Source organism: Triticum urartu, chromosome 7, assembly GCF_003073215.2.
Source record: "Triticum urartu cultivar G1812 chromosome 7, Tu2.1, whole genome shotgun sequence".
Taxonomy (NCBI): domain Eukaryota; kingdom Viridiplantae; phylum Streptophyta; class Magnoliopsida; order Poales; family Poaceae; genus Triticum; species Triticum urartu.
In genome coordinates this window covers 673,284,922-673,306,335 of record NC_053028.1, presented here as the reverse complement: position 1 = coordinate 673,306,335, position 21,414 = coordinate 673,284,922, and the positions used below count along the sequence as shown (strand labels likewise).

The 21,414-nt window shown below is 39.7% G+C and overlaps 1 non-coding gene across 1 annotated transcript; it reads right to left on the bottom strand.

Moving 5' to 3' along the window:
- Positions 1 to 7,894: 7,894 nt before the first annotated feature.
- On the bottom strand, positions 7,895 to 7,977 carry LOC125526091. The gene has a single exon (XR_007291553.1). It is a non-coding gene; the product is annotated as a small nucleolar RNA SNORD24 (small nucleolar RNA).
- Positions 7,978 to 21,414: the final 13,437 nt, after the last annotated feature.

Sequence of the window (21,414 nt, the reverse complement as noted above, 5' to 3'; positions counted from 1 at the left end):
AATAAAATTAAATAAGGTGCAGCAAGATGGCCCAATCCTTTTTGTAGCAAAGGACAAGCCAAGACAAACTCTTATATGAAGGAAAGCGCTCCCGAGGACACATAGAAATTATCGTGAAGCTAGTTTTCATCACGATCATATGATTCGCGTTCGGTACTTTGATAATTTGATATGTGGGTGGACCGGTGCTTGGGTACTATCCTTACTTGGACAAGTATCCCACTTATGATTAACCCCTATTGCAAGCATCCACAACTACAACAGAAGTATTAAGGTAAACCTAACCATAGCATGAAACATATGGATCCAAATCAGCCCCTTAGGAAGCAACACATAAACTAGGGTTTAAGCTCCTGTCACTCTAGCAACCCATCATCTACTTATTATTTCCCAATGCCTCCCTCTAGGTCCAAACAATGGTGAGGTGTCATGTAGTCGACGTTCACATGACACCACTGGAGGGATGACAACATACATCTCATCAAAATATCAAACGAATACCAAATTCACATGACTACTAATAGCAAGACTTCTCCCATGTCCGCAGGAACAAACGTAACTACTCACAAAGCATATTCATGTTCATAATCAGAGGGGTATTAATATGCATAATGGATCTGAACATATGATCTTTCACCAAGTAAATCAACTAGCATCAACTACAAGAAGTAATCAACACTACTAGCAACCCATAGGTACCAATCTGAGGTTTGGATACAAAGATTGGATACAAGAGATGAACTAGGATTTGAGATGAGATGGTGATGGTGAGGATGTTGATTGATATTGACCCTCTCCCGATGAGAGGATCATTGGTGATGACGATGGTGATGATTTCCCCCTCCCGGAGGGAAGTTTCCCCGGCAGAAGAGCTCCACCGAAGCCCTAGATTGGTTCCGCCAAGGTTCGGCCTCATGGCGGCGGAGTTTCGTCCCATGAGCTAGCTTATGATTTTTCTCGGACGAAAGACTCCATATAGCCAAAGATGGGCATCGGAGGGACACCAGGAGGCCCACGAGGCAGGGGGGCGCGCCCAGGGGGTAGGGCGGGCCCCCACCCTCATGGCTGGTGGGTGGCCCCCTCTGGTGCTTTCTTCGCTCAGTGTTTTTATATATTTTGAAAATAACTTCCGTGAAGTTTCAGGACTTTTGGAGCTGTGCGGAATAGGTCTCTAATATTTGCTCCTTTTCCAGCCCAGAATTCCAGCTGCCGGCATTCCCCCTCTTCATGTAAACCTTGTAAAATAAGAGAGAATAGGCATAAGTGTTGAGACATAATGTGTAATAACAACTCATAATGCAATAAATATCGATATAAAAGCATGATGCAAAATGGACGTATCAACTCCCCCAAGCTTAGACCTCGCTTGTCCTCAAGCGAAAGCCGAAATCGAAAAATATGTCCACATGTTTAGAGATAGAGGTGTCGATAAAAATAAAATACGGACATGAGGGCATCATGGTCATTGTTAGAACAACAATACTATTCTAATCCCAGCATTAGAATAGTTATTTGGATCACAAAGCGGCTATATAGGGGCTGAGCGGATGCTCCCGGGATCCCGAATAGAGAAAAAAACCCAGCTCGAACAGCCCATTACAGCAGCCCACGACCTTCTCCTCCCTGTCCAAGCCACCGCACTACCCCTCCACACCGGGGCCGCGCCGCCGTCCCCTCCGGCGTCGCGCTGCCGTCCCCGCCGGCGCCGCCCTCCTCGCCGGCACCGCGCCGCCCCTCCAAGCCCGTCCAGCGCGCCGCCTGGATCTTGTCACTACCGGCCGCCCACGCCATCTGCCCCGACCACCTCCGTCGCCGCCGTCCTCCCGTCGACGACTTCCGCCGCCATCCTCCCCCCGACCACCTCCGGCGCCGCCGTCCTTGCCCCAATCACCTCCACCACCGCCCTGGGCCCCACCTCCGTGTCCATCCTTCGCCCCAGCCACCTCCGCCCTCGCCTACAACCACCTCCTCGACCACCTCCACCATCGTCCTCTGCCCCGATCACCTCCCTCTACCCCGACCACCTCCCTTCCACCCGCCCCAACTTCCCCTCCGGCGTGACCTTCCCCGCACTCCGCCGCGACCTTCCCTCCCCTCCGACATGGCCTGCCCTCTGCCACTGTTTCTTCCATCGTGCCACCGTCCCCACTCGCAGATCGAGCCATGGCCGGCGAGATCCATCATGGCTCCCCTACAACTCCCTGTCTTTCCTCGTCCTCGTCACCTGCTGTTGCTCCTGGGTGCTAGTGCGGTCTCCCTGCTTAGCTGCCATGGCGAGCCTCCTGGATGGAGCTCGCGCGCCTCCCCAACTGCAGCGTCAAAGGTCATTCAACGCTGCAACACAAGGCCGTTCAACGCCGCAACCCCATTGCATTCAACTCCCTCGATCTCCCTCTTATCTAACTCTAGAGAGCAGCGCCACTGCCCCGGGTGCTCTTCCGCCTCCTCTGAATCCGACTGGTGAAGTCCCCCTTTTGCGCCTCCACCTCTCATGGCTAGCCTTGACCACCATGCTCCTTTTCTCTTCCTCTCTCTAAAATTCTTGTAAACTATGTTCGTTTGATGAGGTGATTTGTCCATGAACAGAACAATTACGTGTCACCGACGCTGATCTGCACCATCCCGATACCTGACCTTCAGGGGTGCCAGTGGTGGCCTTCATCGCTGCCCCTCGCTGATGCAGGCTATCTCCCGACCCGCTGTCGTGCATAGCCCAAGCAACGGTGAAACCATCACACCCAAGCTACCATCAAGTACAGGGCCGACGGTAGTGGGGCCTCCACCGCTCCAGGGACATCTAGGCACAGCCTAACGCGTCACTGCATGTGAAAAACAAAAAGGGCATTGTCCAAGTTGTGTTCTTTGCCATTTCTGTACTCAACCACTTTGGTTCATTGTTTTGCTTTAGGAGTCAATATGAAAGGAATTTATTTTTGATCTGGTCGTTTATGCAGTGTAAATCACCTATTTGTTTTTACGCTTATGTAAACTATTAATTTTGTTCATCTTAGTCCGGTCATAGCATGGCTGCAATTAATTACAAAAAAAATCAAGAGAAGCATTATAGAGTAGAAAAAAATAATATGGTCGAGAAGTTCAAATTAAAGTAACATAGAAGTTCAAAGTATGTTAAAACCTACTAGGATTTAGACGCTCAAAAAACAAAAACAAAAACAATGCCATTTTGGGTATTTTTCCAATACTAAAGATTAAAACCAAGAAGTTTAATTTTAAAAAATAGAGTAGTTCAATGGATGTAAAAAACTCATGTTTTCTCGTTACTAGAGAATAAAACCAAGAAGTTCAATTGGAAACAGCGGAGTAGTTTGATATTTATTTGAAAAATTGGATTTTTCCAGTTATGAAAGAATAAAACCAATAAGTTCAATTTGAAATAATGAAGAAGTTCAATTTTTCTAACCAAAATCCAATATTCATATTTCTTAAAATACACAAAAGAAGTTTAAAGAAAAAAGTTAGAGCGGTTCGATGAAAATACAAAATCAGATTTTTTTTTCTGTTATTAAACTGAAACAGATAGAAGTCCAAATTGCTAACTACCGGAAGCTGACATATTGCATGGTGTGCATTTCGTGTGTGACAAAAAAGAATAAAAAAGCAAAGCCTACAAATTTTGTTTGCTAGATGTTCAAGTGCTTGGCCCGGGGAGTTAAAAAAATACTTGTGAGAGAGGTTCACCGTGTATTTACATGTGCAAAAAGCGCACAATAACTGTTGTTTTGCAAATTAAAATAATTCTCAATCCATCAAAAATTTGAAATAAAAATGCTCTGCATTAAAAAGTTTCTCATATTCAACAACTTTCCAAGGTGTATAAAATATTCTTATTCTGAAAAATGGTTAAAAAAATTTATAAAAAAGCTTTCCTCGTTTCTAGAAAAGCCTATAGGTTCAAATTAAAAAGATGAAAAAGTTCAATGCTTGTTACAAACACAAAGAAGGTCATTAAAAAGGCATATCAAACAATTTCATAAAAAAATCTCTGTTAAAATAAACCTAGAAGTTCAAATTTAAAAACGGAGCAGCTCGATGTCTATCAAAAAGTAGGATTTTCCGTTACTAAAAGAAATAAAATCAGGAAGTCCAAATTAAAAAGATGGAGAAGTTCAATGATTATAGAAAACTCAGATTTTCCTCGTTATTAAAAGAATGAAACGCAAGAAGTTCAAAAACAAAATAACAAGAAGTTCAACTTTTAAAAATAGAGCGCTTCAAAATTTCATAAAATAGATTAAGAAATAAGACCAGGAAGTCCACATTAAAAAGATGGAGAAGTTCGATGATTATAGAAAACTCAGATTTTCCTCGTTATTAAAGAATGGAAACAAGAAGTTTAAAAATAAAATAACAAGAAGTTCAACTTTTAAAAATAGAGCGCTTCAAAATTTTATAAAAAAGGTTAAGAAATAAGACTAGGAAGTCCATATTAAAAAGATAGAGAAATTCGATGATTATAGGAAACTCAGATTTTCCTCGTTATTAAAGAATGGAAACAAGAAGTTCAAAAATAAAATAACAAGAAGTTCAACTTTTAAAAATAGAGCGCTTCAAAATTTTGTAAAAAAGATTAAGAAATAAACCAAGAAGTCCATATTAAAAAGATGGAGAAGTTCGATGATTATAGAAAACTCAGATTTTCCTTGTTATTAAAGAATGGAAACAAGAAGTTCAAAAATAAAATAACAAGAAGTTCAACTTTTAAAAATAGAGCACTTCAGAATTTCATAAAAAAAGATTAAGAAATTCAAATTAATATTCATAAAAAACTCGGATATTTTCATGTAACTGAGAAAAGTCTAATTTGATAACTGCCAGAAGATCACGGACTACATGATGTGCAATTTGTATTAAAAATAATAAAAAAGCAAAGACTAAAAGTTTTGTTGTTATAAGTTCAAGTCCTCGGTTGGGTGGAAAATTATTGTTAGATAGGTTGTACAAACGAAATATCATTTGTGTAACACTAACGAATGGATGAGAAAATTACAAACGAAAATACGTCACAGAAGTTGAACGTGAAAACAACACGAAGTTCAACTACTACGCTGAATGAATTTCAGATGGAAAACTTTTAAAATCGCTGTGAGTATGGAAAAATGAACAACATTGGAAAGTTGCGTGTTTACAACAGCTTTCCATCGGTATATAACTTGCTCAATTCTGGTGAGTGCATGGAGAGCTACGACCAGTTGATGGAGATATACGAGCAAAAAAATCACGTGAAAAACAGAGTGAAGCTCAAGTAGACATGCCGAGAAGTTCAGGTTCTTCACGTGGTGCATTTTTGAAGAATCTGTTTCACGATAAAGGCAGAATGAATGATCTCGTCATTTTCGAAATTACTTGAAAACGGCTAGGAATCACAGAAAACCATCAACATGAAAAAGTTTCGCATTTTCCTTATCTTTTCAACGGTATATTATTTGCCCCATTCCGATAAAGTTTGTAGAAATTACGGTGAAAATACATTTTTAGCAATTTTTAAAATTGACTTAAAAGAGTATGGAATTGGGAGAAACAATATATACCAAAAAGTTTCGCCTTTCCTTAAGCTTTCCAACGCCGTATCATTTGTTGCATTCGGACATACGGTTAAAAATATAGATCGAAAATACGAACTCGGTGGAAATTGTACCATTTTCTAAATTACTCTTAAACCGTTCAAAATTAGAAAAAAACTTTCTACATGAAAAAGTAGCGCATTTTCATAAGCTTTCCAAGGCCATATCATTTGCCTCAATTGGATTAGCCGTTTAGAAATGACATTGAAAATACGAACTCGGCTGTTCGGTTTGCGAAATTTTACGATTTTTCAACTTACTCTTGAACCGTAGGGAATTAGAGAAAACTTTCAACATGTGGAAGGAGCGGTTTTGCAGCAGATTTCCAACACCATATTATTTGCCTCATTCCAATAAACGGTTTAAAAATGCGATCGAAAATACGATTCACGTTTTTTGTATAAAGAAAAAACGGTTTTCAAAACTGCTCTTAAACCGCTTATATTTTGCCAAAAATTAACTTGGGTCATGGTACTGGTGTCCATAGCTTTTCAACAGTATATCGCAAGCCCCATTTGGGCAATGTTGGCGGAAGTTCAACCTAGCACTGGGAGAAGTTTAGGTCGAACAACTTAGGCAGTAAAATTACAAAAAACGCAATTTCATCACGACCCGGGAGCAAAATCCACCAACGAGCAAGATTCCTATTTAAAACCGGTATTTAGTTACTAAAAAACGTTTCTATATTACACTAATATCATATAGAACACAACTAATAAGAATAATTCGCGGGGGAAGCCATGGTTGCGAAGATAGCCCGAAGGTCGGGTTCGTACAGAGGGAAGTTCAGGCGCGTTACTCAGGCAGTTCAGGTTGTGATCAGAATATTATTCTGATCCCGTGATCAAAATAGTGTTTATGTGTGTGTGTATATATACATATATATTGTCATATGATCTCTTATTCTAAAGTAACAATTCAATCACAATTTCAAGTATGAATCATAAACTTCATTGAAAACTAACAAACTCTAATCTTAGTCATTAAAGCAATTGCAATTTTCATAACATAGGGAAGAGTCAATATAAGAGATTTTCAGCAAGTCCACATACTCAACTATCATTTCTTCTTTCACAATTGCTAACACTCACACAATATTTATGGGTATGGAGTTTTAATCGGACACAGAGAAAGATAGGGGCTTATAGTTTTGCCTCCCAACGTTTTACCTCAAGGGTAATCAACTACAAGAAATATGTCAACTTGTGACCACCACTATTGGTCACTGAATGGTCACAAATTTCCATTTGTGACCTTTTTGTGACCAAAAACATAAGGTCAAAAGCTGGCCGTCATAAACTGACTATAGCGACCTTTCTTCTGGAATGGTCGAAGACGTTTATGACCAAAATACGTCTACTGTGGCGTTTTGGTCACTAGCAACCTCCCCAGGCCACGTAGGCATCCAGCGTGGCAAGCTGATGTGGCACAAGATTCAGCCCGGTCCAATTCGGTTTTCTACATGGGCCTAGCCCAACAATTCGGCCTTTACTGTATATTTTCTCTTATTAATTTTCTCTAGCTACATGGGCCTGGCCCAACAATTTGGCCTTTTTATTTCTAGATGCGGCCTTTTACAGCGTATGATCTTTTACTTTTTGCTATTTTATTTTCCACTGTTTTACATTTGTCCCAAATATCATAATATCATACACTGGTCCCACACGTCAGAAATTTCAAATGTGCTCAAATTATTTTGATAAGTGGGTCGCATGAGTCATGTTTCCATTGCACACATTTTCAAATCACATACATAATTACTATTTCATATGAAACAGGAATTGTAATTCTGAAACATACATGAAATTCACAGAGAGAAGATACATTAAATCACATACATAATTACTATTTCATTCACAAACAGAGAGAAGATACATTAAAATTCCCAGATAACCCATCTATTATTACATAACTTGCTATATAAGAATGTCTTGGAGCTTCTTTGAACATCTTTCGTCTTGAATTTACTCAAAATATCTGCCAACAAGAAAACAGAACAGCAAGGATAGGGTGAATAACAATAACAACAACAACAACAGGGGGTGCTATTTAGTAGTAAGATCAAGTCTGAAATGTAAGAATGCTTTGTTGTAATTGATAACTAAAATCTACAACAGCTCAAAGTGGCAGTAGCTAAAACACAATCTCAGAAAAAGCATATAATTGATGTGACATAACAAACTAGACAACCAAGAAATTGATGTGACATAGCTAGTTTCCAGCAATATCCAACGACAAATTGATGTCACATATATGTATCTATCATGCAAACAGCGGATGTATTGTACTGATAACATTAGACTAGAAATAAGAGCCTCAGAGATCTTGGTGGTTAAGATCATCAAGTGGGATAAACCCATTAAGAGTAGCAAATATTTTGATAACATCACAGGCTCTATTTGGCATGCAGAAAATTAATCAGTTGAAGCAGAGGCGATGTTTGGCATCACTGCATTTTATAGTTCCAAAACAGACAGACAGAGTCAGGAATCGGCAGCAAAGCAAGTATACGCATATAGGAATCTCTACTTGGACCCTAGAGTAAGAAGCACGGCTAGAAGAGCCCAAGAATTAATTAATCATGTGTTATCCTTTAACTGGAATGTATGTGCATCATCAACAGAGAGGTGTGAGCTCTGGACTTAATTGGTTGTGAGAATGGACTGGACTGTTCCAAATACGTGCATCATCATCAGTTCTGTGAAGCAAATCTACATATCATATTTCTAGAATGGGCGCACCCAGTTGCTCACAAGTAGATTCAAACCCAACTTGTAATGCAATGATGTTTCTTGTACAGTATTACTATAGTTACCTAAATTGCCATGGGGATACTGACAGCAGAAATAGGGGAACGAGAAGTAAGTTAAATTAGAGCTAGCAGTTCCAAACAATCACTAAAAACAACAGCAAAAGCAGACACAGATGCCCGACAGAGACAGTCCCACAGGCAAAGCAAGCACCTTAAGCCCTCTCGCCACGGATCCTCGAAGAGACCCACCAGGTAGGCCTCTGCAGCCTCCTGAAGGGCCAGCATCGCATGGCTCTGGAAGCGGAGGTCAGTCTGCACAGACAGAACAGGATGGTGCTTTTAGTTTACTTGATTCATCATACTATAAGAGTTGACACAACAGGAGCATCACAATGTAGTGCACAAGTTGATTGATCACCTTGAAGTCCTGGGCAATCTCCCTAACAAGCCTCTGGAATGGAAGCTTCCTGATGAGCAGCTCCGTGCTCTTCTGGTACTTGCGGATCTCACTGCAAAGTCAAGCACAAAATTTACTCATTTGAGAATACTTCAAAACAAAACTATAACACATGCTAGAATAGGTTGGAAGATTTTACACACCGAAGAGCAACAGTTCCAAGGCGGTAACGGTGAGGCTTCTTCACTCCTCCAGTTGTGGGAGCAGACTTACGGGCAGCTTGTCAAAAAGCAAAGTAGAGCACATGGTCAAATTAACAATAATACCATGATAGTCCATATACATCAGTAGGATATCTGGTCATAAGCTGGCAATGAAGGTTGAGGTTCAAATTATACCCAGTTCAATTTACCTAAACCACAAATAAAGACATGGCATAGGTAAACTATCAATATTGCAGTCACAAACCTTGGTGGCTAGCTGCTTCCTAGGAGCCTTTCCTCCAGTGGACTTACGAGCAGTCTGCTTAGTACGAGCCATGAGCAAAACCTTGGTTTACCTGAAGCAAAAACAGAACATAGTCAATTCTATAAATTGAATATCACAATAACACAACTATAGTCTTCTCATAACCAGTAAATTGTGCCTGGCACCTTGTTGCTAGCAAATCCATTCAATAACCATAGAGTCCCAACAATCATCAGCCTAGAATACGTACCAAATTTTTGTACATCAAAAACTAACAATGTCATACAACACAGCTATACACCCCTTCAGATAGAAAGTAGTGTATTTCTAACTAAAACTTTTCATTCAAAAGATCAGACCCAAGATAGAATTCCACTTCAGATGAAAGTCCTGATCTACCTTTAGCATAGTTTGTTCACTCGAAAGACACATATAAAGATGACACACTAAAAAACTGCAGCCTAGTACTTTTTTTAACACTAAAGAAAACAAGGCTACCATGATCACCTAATTTTGCAAACAGAAGCAAGAAAAGAAATAGCAGTCCACTGATAAAAATATGCTTCCTAGTTATCACATGTAATGGTTGAACATCAACTTCACATAGTTATGTGCACATGATTTTAGTAATTAGCTAACTGGCAAGTTGATACAATTCAGATACAATAAATGTGAATGTGCATGTACTCAATGTGCATGTACTAAGAAGCCAAGAACACTGAAGAATTTACTGATTGAACAAGCAATGGTCATTTCATCCCAAACCTCTCAGCTTCACACAACTAAATCAATGTCCCGGGAAGGAATCACCAGAAATTTTACCACATACAGTACAAGAACAATGAAGTAGCATACCGAACAGCAGAGCAGGTAGCGGGGGAGGAGAGGGGGGCTGAGGAGCGGCCGCTTGCCTTGGCGACGTAGTCCATCAAGGCAAATTTGAAGGCGATGCCGAGGCAGCCAAAGAGGACGGAGACGTTGAGCAGGCACGCGAGAAGTCCCCCGCCGCCATCGCGGGCTGCTGCTGTGGCTTGGCGACGGCCGCGAGCTGCTCGAACGACGCACCGATCCGCCGCAAGCGGCTTGTCCGCCTCGTTGGACCCCATCGGCATCGGTGGTGCTTAGCGCCGCCGCGGTGGTGCCCACGGCGCCGAGGATCTCGCGGTTTCTCAGGGACTGGCTCGCCGCCTCCAACGCCGCCAGGGCCGACGCTACCATCGCATCGCCAGGGCCGCAGCCACGCGGTCGACGGGCGCCACGCGGATGCAGTTGCGGATCTGGGCACCGACGGCACGGACCCCCTCCGCCAAGGGCACCCTACCGCCGGCCGCCATGGAGGGGTTGGCCATCGAGGAGGAAGGGGTCTCAGGCTAGGGTTTCGGCTGGAAGTGGGGAGTGTCTCTCGCCTCGGCATGGAGGAGGCCGGGATTGGGGGAGAAGCGGTTGGGTCAATCCAGAGATCTAGAGAGGAGGAGAGGAGGAGGAGTCGTGGGTTGGAGGGTTGGAGGGGATCGATCCATATGAATCTCGCCGGACAGAGGGCGCCGGAGGTGGTGCGGATTGGAGGGGATCGATCCATATGGATCTCGCCGGACAGAGGGCGCCGGAGGTGGCGGCGGCCAGGGAGGAGTGGAGCGCTAGGGTTCGAGAGAGAGAGGCGAGTGGGAACGAGGGGTTGGGTGCGGTTGGGTGCGTGGGAGGGAGTGCGGGTTGTGGGTTGGGCGACGTGGGTGAGACAGGCGGGCCATTGGATCCAGGAGCATCTGACGGTGATTAGGCACGATCCGCGTGAGATGCTCCTGGACCAATCAGAACACAGTATACCAGTACTACATTTTTTGACCATCTAAATTGGTCGTAATCGACTAAAAGTAAGGTGCTAAATCATATTGGCTATTTTATGATCTGAAAAATAAAAATAAAAATAAAATATCTTCTCATGTTTCATCAAATTTGACCTTAGTTTTCAGGAATAATGACAAATCGAAATAAGACAAATATCTTTTAAAAGAGTTAGGAGAAATTAGTTTTTTTAAATCATTTTCCATTTTTAAAGTGTCCAAAATGAGTTTTTTTGTGAAGGACATACTATATATTTGTTGCAAAATTATACCAAATCAATTTTCTAAAATACTAGGCCATATTTAATGCACAATTGACCAAATGGTTGGGTGTCAAAAGTTTTGATCCACCTCTAGTGAAAAAGACAAATTCCCGCCGATTCAGTTGAAAGCGGGTCAAATTTGAACTGCAGCTGCCTCATAGTTTGCTATTTATTTTTTTCGAAAAATCATTTCTAGGTACATAAGTATCTATTTAATCAGAGAAACACCAAAAAAATTCCAAGATTCAACCACTAGCTAGGAACGGTCAAGCCCGCCGTTTTGACCGCATTTTGAAACGGGCATAAAAAATTCAAAAAAAATCAAAAAATTGGAAAACCTTCGCATTGTGTCATTATATATGACCAAGTTTTCAGGAAAAATAATAAACTTGTAATACGGTAATTATTTTAAAAAAGTGTTCTCAGAAATGAGCTATCATGTGTGAAGATTGATGTATTTCAATCCAAACGATCAATCTTATGGCCACATTCATGGCATAGTTTGTTCAAATGATCTCATATTGTGCACAAGGGTGCATCTTGGAATTCCAAACAATGTTGCCAAAGGGAGTTTTCATTTTCTTTGCTCGGAAAATTCCTTTTCCATTTTTCGAGTGCCCGAAATGAGGTTTTTTTGTGAAGGACCTACCATATATTTGTTGCAAAATTGTACCAAATCATTTTTATAAAATACTAGGACATATTTAATGCACAATTGACAAAATGGTTGGGTGTCAAAAGTTTTGATCCACCTCTGGTGAAAAAGACAAATTCCCGCCGATTCAGCTGGAAACGGGTCAAATTTGAACTGTAGCTGCCTCATAGTTTGCTCTTTATTTTTTTCCAAAAAATCGTTTCTACGTACATAAGTATCTATTTAATCAGAGAAACACCAAAAAAAATTCCAATATTCAACCACTAGCTAGGAACGGTCAAGCCCGCCGTTTTGACCGCATTTTTGAAACGGGCATAAAAAATTCAAAAAAAATTCAAAAAATTGGAAAACCTTCGCATTTGTGTCATTATATGTGAACAAGTTTCCAGGAAAAATAATAAAATTGTAATACAGTAATTATTTTAAAAAAGTGTTCTCAGAAATGAGCTATCATGTGTGAAGATTCATGTATTTCAACCCAAACGATCAATCTTATGGCCACATTCATGGCATAGTTTGTTCAAATGATCTCATATTGTGCACAAGGGTGCATCTTGGAATTCCAAACAATGTTGCCAAAGGGAGTTTTCATTTTCTTTGCACGGAAAATTCATTTTCCATTTTTCGAGTGCCCGAAATGAGGTTTTTTGGTGAAGGACCTACCATATATTTGTTGCAAAATTGTACCAAATCATTTTTATAAAGTACTAGGACATATTTAATGCACAATTGACAAAATGGTTGGGTGTCAAAAGTTTTGATCCACCTCTGGTGAAAAAGACAAATTCCCGCCGATTCAGTTGGAAGCGGGTCAAATTTGAACTGCAGCTGCCTCATAGTTTAATTTTTATTTTTTCCAAAAATCATTTCTAGGTACATAAGTATCTATTTAATCAGAGAAACACCAAAAAAATTCCAATATTCAACCACTAGCTAGGAACGGTCAAGCCCGCCATTTTGACCGCATTTTGAAACGGGCATAAAAAATTCAAAAAAAAATCAAAAAATTGGAAAACCTTCGCATTTGTGTCATTATATGTGAACAAGTTTTTAGGAAAAATATTAAAATTGTAATACAGTAATTATTTTAAAAAAGTGTTCTCAGAAATGAGCTATCAAGTGTGAAGATTCATGGCTTTCAAGCCAAATGATCAATCTTATGGCCACATTCATGGCATAGTTTGTTCAAATGATCTCATATTGTGCACAAGGGTGCATATTGAAATGGCAAACAATGTTGCCTAAGGAAGTTTTCATTTTCTTTGGACGAAAAAACCATTTTCCATTTTCCGAGTGCTTGAAATGAGTTTTTTTTGTGAAGGACCTACCATATATTTGTTGCAAAATTGGACCTAATCAATTTTATAAAATACTAGGCCATATTTAATGCACAATTGACAAAATGGTTGGGTGTCAAAATTTTTGATCGACCTCTGGTGAAAAAGACAAATTCCCGCCGATTCAGTAGGAAGCGGGTCAAATTTGAACTGCAGCTGCCTCATAGTTTGCTATTTATTTTTTTCCAAAAATCATTTCTAGTTACATAAGTACCTATTTAATCATAAATACATGGTTTGGTGGCGATACGTCGAGGTTTGGGCGGTGGCCGAGGCCCCCAACTCTAGAGCGCGTAAACTCGCATGCCCGCCGCGAGGTCACCGCGTGGCCGTGGCGTTGCCATGTGTTCCGGGCGGCCTAGGCATGTCTAGTGGGTTGGGCACTCCCTATGTAGGTGCTAGGAAGAAAATCACAACATAAGATTCTCACGAGGAGACCGATCGATGCTCAAACATGAATAAGCAGCCAAATGTTTGATTAGCGGTACGGGAAATGCACATGGCCAATGGGCGTGAGTTTTGGCCGAGTATGATCATCTACTAAGGAGAATGTATTCACAAATTTGCAGCTCAAAAGGAGGATCCTAGGTGGTACTTGCTTTGCAAAGTACCACACTGGACAAAAATATGAATGTTGAAGCTGGGCTCAAAATAATGAATGGATTGAGCTGCAATTTGGTGGAGGATGGTTATTTGGGCATAGGAAAGCATTGTAGAAAATTGATATCATTTTGACATGCCAAAGTAGTACTTCCTTCACAATGCTCTTCTATGGACAAAAACTTGGGAAAACTAGTGAGAGAGATTGGATGAATGAAATGAGCTAAAAATTGGTGTAGGTAAGTTACATAGGTATGGTCATGCGCTGGTAAATTTTCAGATCATTTGGGCAAGCCTAGCTAGTACTTACTTCACAAAGCTTCTCTCGAGGTAGAAATTTGGAAATTTCCTGAGAAAGATTTACTAGGAAAATTGAGCTGAATATTATCATGTGGCAATGATTTGGGTATGGAAGAGTGCCCGAAAAGTTTGAGGGTAATAGTAGGGGTCTATATAACACTTGCTTTGCAACGTGCCAATTTGGCCATAAAATATAAATTGAACCTGGGCTCACATAGATGATTTGACTGAGCTGCAATTTGGAGGAGGGTGATAATTTGGGCATATGAAGGAACTGTATAAATTTCATGTCATTTAGAGATATAAAAAAGGTACTTCCTTCACAATGCTTCTAGGTGGACAAAAACTTTGGAAATTTGCCGAGGAAGATTTGCTAGGCAAATGGAGCTGAATTTTGTCATGCGGTAATGATTTGGATAGGAAAGAGTGCCCAAAAATTCCGAGGGTAATCAAGAATATATAAATAGAACTTCCTTCATAAAGTGTTGTTGTGAACATAATAGGAAAATGAATATTGTTGAATTAGTTTTGAACTAGGCAAGGAAGGATTTTTACATATTTGATGAAGATATGCCCCAAAGAATTTATGAGATTTTTTTGGGAATTTTGGGAATGATAGAAATATAGGTTGCTTCACAACCTAGGGCAAAAACTGCCACATGGACATGACACATAGGCAAAACTGATGAGATGGCTCCTAGTCATCACAACCCACCACAATCTACAAGGCTATGACCATCTATATTGGTCATTAACAACTAGAAATAAGGCAGCGGACTAGCACTGTTTGCTTTGTGACCATTTCGTGTAAGGAAATTACGACCTTTCTGACCAAAATGGTCGCAATGGTTTAGGGTTTGGAGCCCCCTGAACACCTTTTGACCAATTGGTCTAAAATGGTCATAAATTTATGACCAATTCTTCGAGGGTCACTGACAGAAGGTCATAAGTTGACATATTTCTTGTAGTGAATGTCAACAATAATAGTTCATGCAAACCCACATCCAGTTAGCCATATATATTAGGATCTTTCCAACACATTGTGCTTTCCAAAGGATAAAATGTAAAAAGGAAAGGTGAATATCACCATGACTCTTATATAAGGTAGAAGATAAAGGTAAAAGATAGGCCTTTCGCAAAGGGAAGCAGAGGTTGTCATGCGCTTTTTATGGTTGGATGCAAAAAATCTTAATGCAAAAGAACTTCACTTTATATTGCCACTTGTGATATGGACCTTTGTTATGCAGTCCGTCGCTTTTATTTCTTCCACATCACAAGATCGTATAAAGCTTATTTTCTCCACATTAATAAGTCATACATATTTAGAGAGCAATTTTTATTGCATGCACCGATGACAACTTACTTGAAGGATCTTATTCAATCCATAGGTAGGTATGGTGGACTCTCATGGCAAAACTGGGTTTAAGGATATTTGGAAGCACAAGTAGTATTTCTACTTGGTGCAAAGAGCTTGGCTAGCATGAGAGGGAAAGGCAAGCTCAACATGTTGGATGATCCATGACAATATAATTTATCTCAGATGTAAGAAAACATAACCCATTACGTTGTCTTCCTTATCCAACGTCAACTCTTTAGCATATCATACTTTAATGAGTGCTCACAATCATAAAAGATGTCCAAGATAGTATTTTTATATGTGAAGACCTCTCTTTCTTTATTACTTCCTATTAATTGCAACGATGACCAAAACTATGTTTGTCAACTCTCAACAACTTTTATTCATCATACTCTTTATATGTGAGCTCATTACTCTCCATAGGATCCATATGATCTCTTTATTTCTTTTTTTATTTCTTCTCTTTTATTTTATTCCCTCTAGATCATAGTAAGATAATCAAGCCCTTGACTCAACACTAATCTTTATTATATATAGCTCACGGACTCAATTACATAGAAGGATCATAAAGCAAAACTCACAACTAGATCATACTAAAACTTTATTCTACTAGATCAAGATATTATCAAAAGGATCGAACTAAGAAAAATGGTAAAGATAAAAGTGACGGTGATACGATACCGGGGCACTCCCCCAAGCTTGGCAGTTGCCAAGGGGAGTGCCCATACCCATGTGATTATGTCTCCTTCCTCGGAGGTGGTAATGAAGGAGTTGTTGATGATGTAGGCTTATCGTCCATCTTCCAAGGCATAGGCTCACCATCATAGAAGGATCATCGGGTCTCCGGAATCCTCAAATCTGCAGCCAAACTCATCCTCTTGAATCTATATTCATACTCAGAGTTTTGGTTTTGCAGGTCATAGATCTGGGCTTGGAGGCGCTTGATTTTCTCGTGAAGCTTGAAGGTGGCCTCTCCAATGTCCTTGGCATCCAACTTGTGGTTGTTGGTGAACTCCGTGATCATTATGTGATTGGAGTCGAGTCCACGCTCCACCATCTCCTGACACTTGAAAACTTGTTGCTCCATCACCTCGAGCCTTGTCTCCACGCTTCAGGTCCTCCTTGGTCCCTCCACATCGCGGATGTGCAACAACCCCTCACGCATCTCAATGGTTTGAGGGTGTTGTAGCACCTCTGCGAGGTAGGGGTTGATGACCTTCTCGAAGAACTTGTCCTTGGGGGCACTTGAAGACGCCATGGCGATCTAGATCTGTCCGAAAAACAGCTCGAAACAAAGACAAGAGATATTTGCATGATACGGTGGTCAAGACCTTCAAGAGATTACATAATGAATTTTTACCAACCAAAAGAAATATCGTGCAAGAAAACGGAGTCCGGAGAGCACACGAGGTGCCCACGAGGCAGGGGGTGCGCCCAAGGGGGTAGGGCACGCCCTCCACCCTAGTGGAAGCCTCATGTCCTTTCCGGTCTGCTTCTTATTTTCCTATTTTCTTAAATATTCCAAAACGGAGAAAATTTGCCATTAGAACTGTTTTGGAGTCGGTTTACTTACCGTACCACGTACCTATTCCTTTTTGGAGTCTGAAACGTTCTGGAAAGTGTATCTTATGTATTCCTCCGGGGTTACGGTTTCAATAATATTAGTTTCAACATTTATGGGATTACCTGAGATATAATGTTTGATTCTTTGACCGTTCACCACCTTCGGATCTGTGCCTTCGAAGTTGTTGATTTTCATGGCACCGGGCGATAGACCTCCTCGATAACGTAAGGACCTTCCCATTTAAAGAGAAGCTTGCTTGCAAAAAATCTTAAACGAGAGTTGTATAGCAATACATAATCACCTACATTAAACTCACGCTTTTGTATCCTTTTGTCATGCCATCTTTTAGCTTTTTCTTTAAACAGTTTGGCATTTTCATAGGTCTGGGTTCTCCATTCATCAAGTGAGCTAATGTCAAATAACCTCTTCTCACCGGCAAGTTTGAAATCATAATTGAGCTCTTTAATATCCCAATATGCCTTATGTTCTAGTTCAAGAGGTAAGTGACATGCTTTTCCATAAACCATTTTATACGGAGACATACCCATAGGATTTTTATATGCAGTTCTATAAGCCCATAATGCATCATAAAGTTTCTTGGACCAATTCTTTCTAGATCTATTAACAGTCTTTTGCAAAATTAATTTGGTCTCTCTATTACTCAATTCTACTTGACCACTAGACTGTGGGTGATATGGAGATGCAATTCTATGATTAACATCATACTTAGCAAGCATTTTACGAAAGGCACCATGAATAAAATGTGAACCACCATTAGTCATTAAATATCTAGGGACTCCAAACCTTGGAAAAATAACTTCTTTAAGCATCTTAATAGAGGTGTTATGATCAGCACTACTAGTTGGAATAGCCTCTACCCACTTAGTAACGTAATCAACATCAACTAAAGTATGTGTATACCCATTAGAGGAAGGAAACGGTCCCATATAATCAAAGCCCCAAACATCAAATGGTTCAATAACAAGTGAATAATTCATAGGCATTTCCTGATGTCTACTAATATTACCAATTCTTTGACATGCATCACAAGACAAAACAAACTTACGGGCATCCTTGAAGAGAGTAGGCCAATAAAAACCGTATTGCAATACCTTATGTGAAGTTCTATCTCCAGCGTGGTGTCCTCCATAAGCTTCGGAGTGACACTTGCATAGGATCTATTCATGTTCATGCTCAGGTACACAACGTCTAATAACACCATCTACTCCTTCTTTATAAAGATGTGGGTCATCCCAAAAGTAATGCCTTAAATCATAGAAGAACTTTTTCTTTTGCTGGTATGAATTTAGCAACAATATAATTAGCATAATCAACATACCATGGAGCAGTACGAGAAGCATTTATGACATTTAATTGTTCATCAGGAAAGCTATCATCAATAGGTAGTGGATCATCAAGAACATTCTCTAACCTAGACAAGTTGTCTGCAACGGGGTTCTCAGCTCCCTTTCTATCAATGATATGCAAATCAAATTCTTTTAGCAGGAGAACCCATCTAATAAGTCTAGGTTTAGCATCTTTCTTTTCCATAAGGTATTTAATAGCATCATGATCAGTGTGAATAGTTACTTTAGAATCAACAATATAAGGTCTGAACTTATCACAAGCAAATACAAGTGCTAAAAATTCTTTTTCAGTAGTAGCATAATTTCTTTGAGCACTGTCTAGAGGTTTACTAGCATAATGAATAACATTCAGTTTCTTATCAACTCTTTGTCCTAGAACAACACTAACAACATAATCACTAGCATCACACATAATTGCAAAAGGTAAGTTCCGATCAGGTGGTTGAACAATAGGTGCAGAAATCAAAGCTTTCTTAAGTACTTCGAATGCTTCTACACAATCATCATCAAAGACAAAAGGAATATATTTTTGTAATAGATTAGTGAGAGGCCGAGAAATTTTAGAGAAGTCCTTAATGAACCTCCTATAAAAACCGGCATGACCAAGGAAACTTCTTATACCTTTAGTGTCCTTGGGACACGACATCTTTTCAATAGCATCAACTTTAGCCTTGTCAACTTCAATACCTCTTTCAGAAATTTTATGCCCCAAGACAATACCTTCATTAACCATAAAGTGGCACTTCTCCCAATTCAAAACGAGATTAGCTTCTTCACATCTCTGCAAAACTCAATCATGGTTGCTCAAGCAATCATCAAAAGAGGATCCACAAATGGAGAAATCATCCATGAAAACCTCACAAATCTTTTCACAAAAGTCAGAGAATATAGCCATCATGCATCTTTGAAAGGCAACAGGTGCATTACATAAACCAAAAGGCATATGTCTATAAGAAAAAGTACTGAAAGGGCAAGTAAAAGTGGTCTTTGCTTGATCATCAGCTGACATAGGTATTTGAGAGAAGCCAGAGTAACCATCTAGAAAGCAAAAATGTGTATGTTTGGATAATCTTTCTAGCATTTGATCAATGAAAGGCAAAGGGTAATGATACTTTTTAGTAGCTTTATTTAGTTTGCGGAAATAAATTACCATCCTATAACCTGTAATAATTCTTTGCAGAATCAATTCATATTTATCATTAAGAACAATGGTAATACCTCCCTTCTTAGGGACACAATGGACATGACTTACCCACTGACTATCAGCAACGGGATAAATTATACCTGCCTCAAGGAGCTTTAATATTTCCTTTCTTACCACTTCTTTCATCTTGGGATTTAGCCGTTGTTGGTGATCAATAACTGGTTTGGCATCTTTCTCCAAATTTATTTTTTGTTGACATAGAGTGGGACTAATGCCCTTAAGATCATCAAGAGTATATCCAATAGCAGCACGGTGCTTCTTCAGAGTTTTCAATAGTTTCTCTTCTTCATGCTTTGAAAGGTTAGCACTAATAATAACATGATATATCTTCTTTCATCAAGATAAGCATATTTAAGAGTATCAGGCAACAGTTTAAGCTCAAACACGATCACCCTTTGGTGGAGGAGGATCCCCTAGGATTTCAACAGGCAAGTTGTGTTTCAGAATAGGTCCCTGTTTAAAGAATACTTCATCTATTTCCCTTCTTTCATTCATAAACATATCATTTTCATGGTCTAGCAAATATTGTTCTAAAGGATCAGTAGGAGGCACGGTAATAGAAGTAGGACCAATAATTTCATCTTTACTAGGCAATTCCTCATGATGGGGTTGTCTATGAAACTTAGCAAAATTAAACTCATGAGACATATCCCCTAAACCAACAAAAACAATATCCTTATTGCAGTCTATCTTAGCATTAACAGTATTCAAGAAGGGTCTACCAAATATAATGGGAAAAAGCTATCTTGTGGGGAACCAAGAATAAGAAAATCAGCAGGATATTTAACCTTCCCACACAAGACTTCAACATCTCTAACAATCCCAATTGGTGAAATAGTATCTATATTGGCAAGCTTAATTGTAACATCGATATCTTCTATCTCAGCAGGTGCAATATCATGCATAATTTCTTTGTATAAGGAATGAGGTATTGCACTAGCACTAGCACCCATATCACATAGGCCATGATAACATTGATCTCCTATTTTAACAGAAATAACAGGCATGCCTACAACAGGTCTATGTTTATTTTTAGTATCAGGTCTAGCAATTTTAGCAGTCTCATCACAGAAGTAAATAACATGCCCATCAATATTATCAGCCAAGAGATCCTTAGCTATAGCAATATTAGGTTCAAGTTTAATTTGCTCAGGGGGTTTGTGTGTCCTAATATTACTTTTGTTGACTACAGTTGAAGCTCTAGCATGATCCTTTATTCTAACAGGGAAAGGTGGTTTCTCGACATAAGCTGTAGGAACAATAGGATCATTATAAGTGATAGTCTTTTCTTCAACTTTAACAGGTGCAACTACTTTTACTTCTATGGGAGGATGATATTTAAACCACTTCTCCTTAGGGAGATCAACATAAGTAGCAAAAGATTCACAGAAAGAAGCTACTATCTCAGAGTCAAGTCCATATTTAGTGCTAAACTTACGGAAAATATCGGTGTCCATAAAAGATTTAACACAATCAAACTTAGGTGTCATACCTGACTCCTTACCTTCGTCGAGGTCCCAATCTTCAGAGTTGCATTTAATTCTATCCAATAAATTCCATTTAAATTCAATAGTCTTCATCATAAAAGAGCCAGCACAAGAAGTATCGAGCATGGTGCGATTGTTTTCAGAAAGCCGAGCATAAAAACTTTGCATAATTATTTCTCTCGAGAGCTCATGATTGGGGCATGAATATAACATTGATTTAAGCCTCCACCAAGCTTGAGC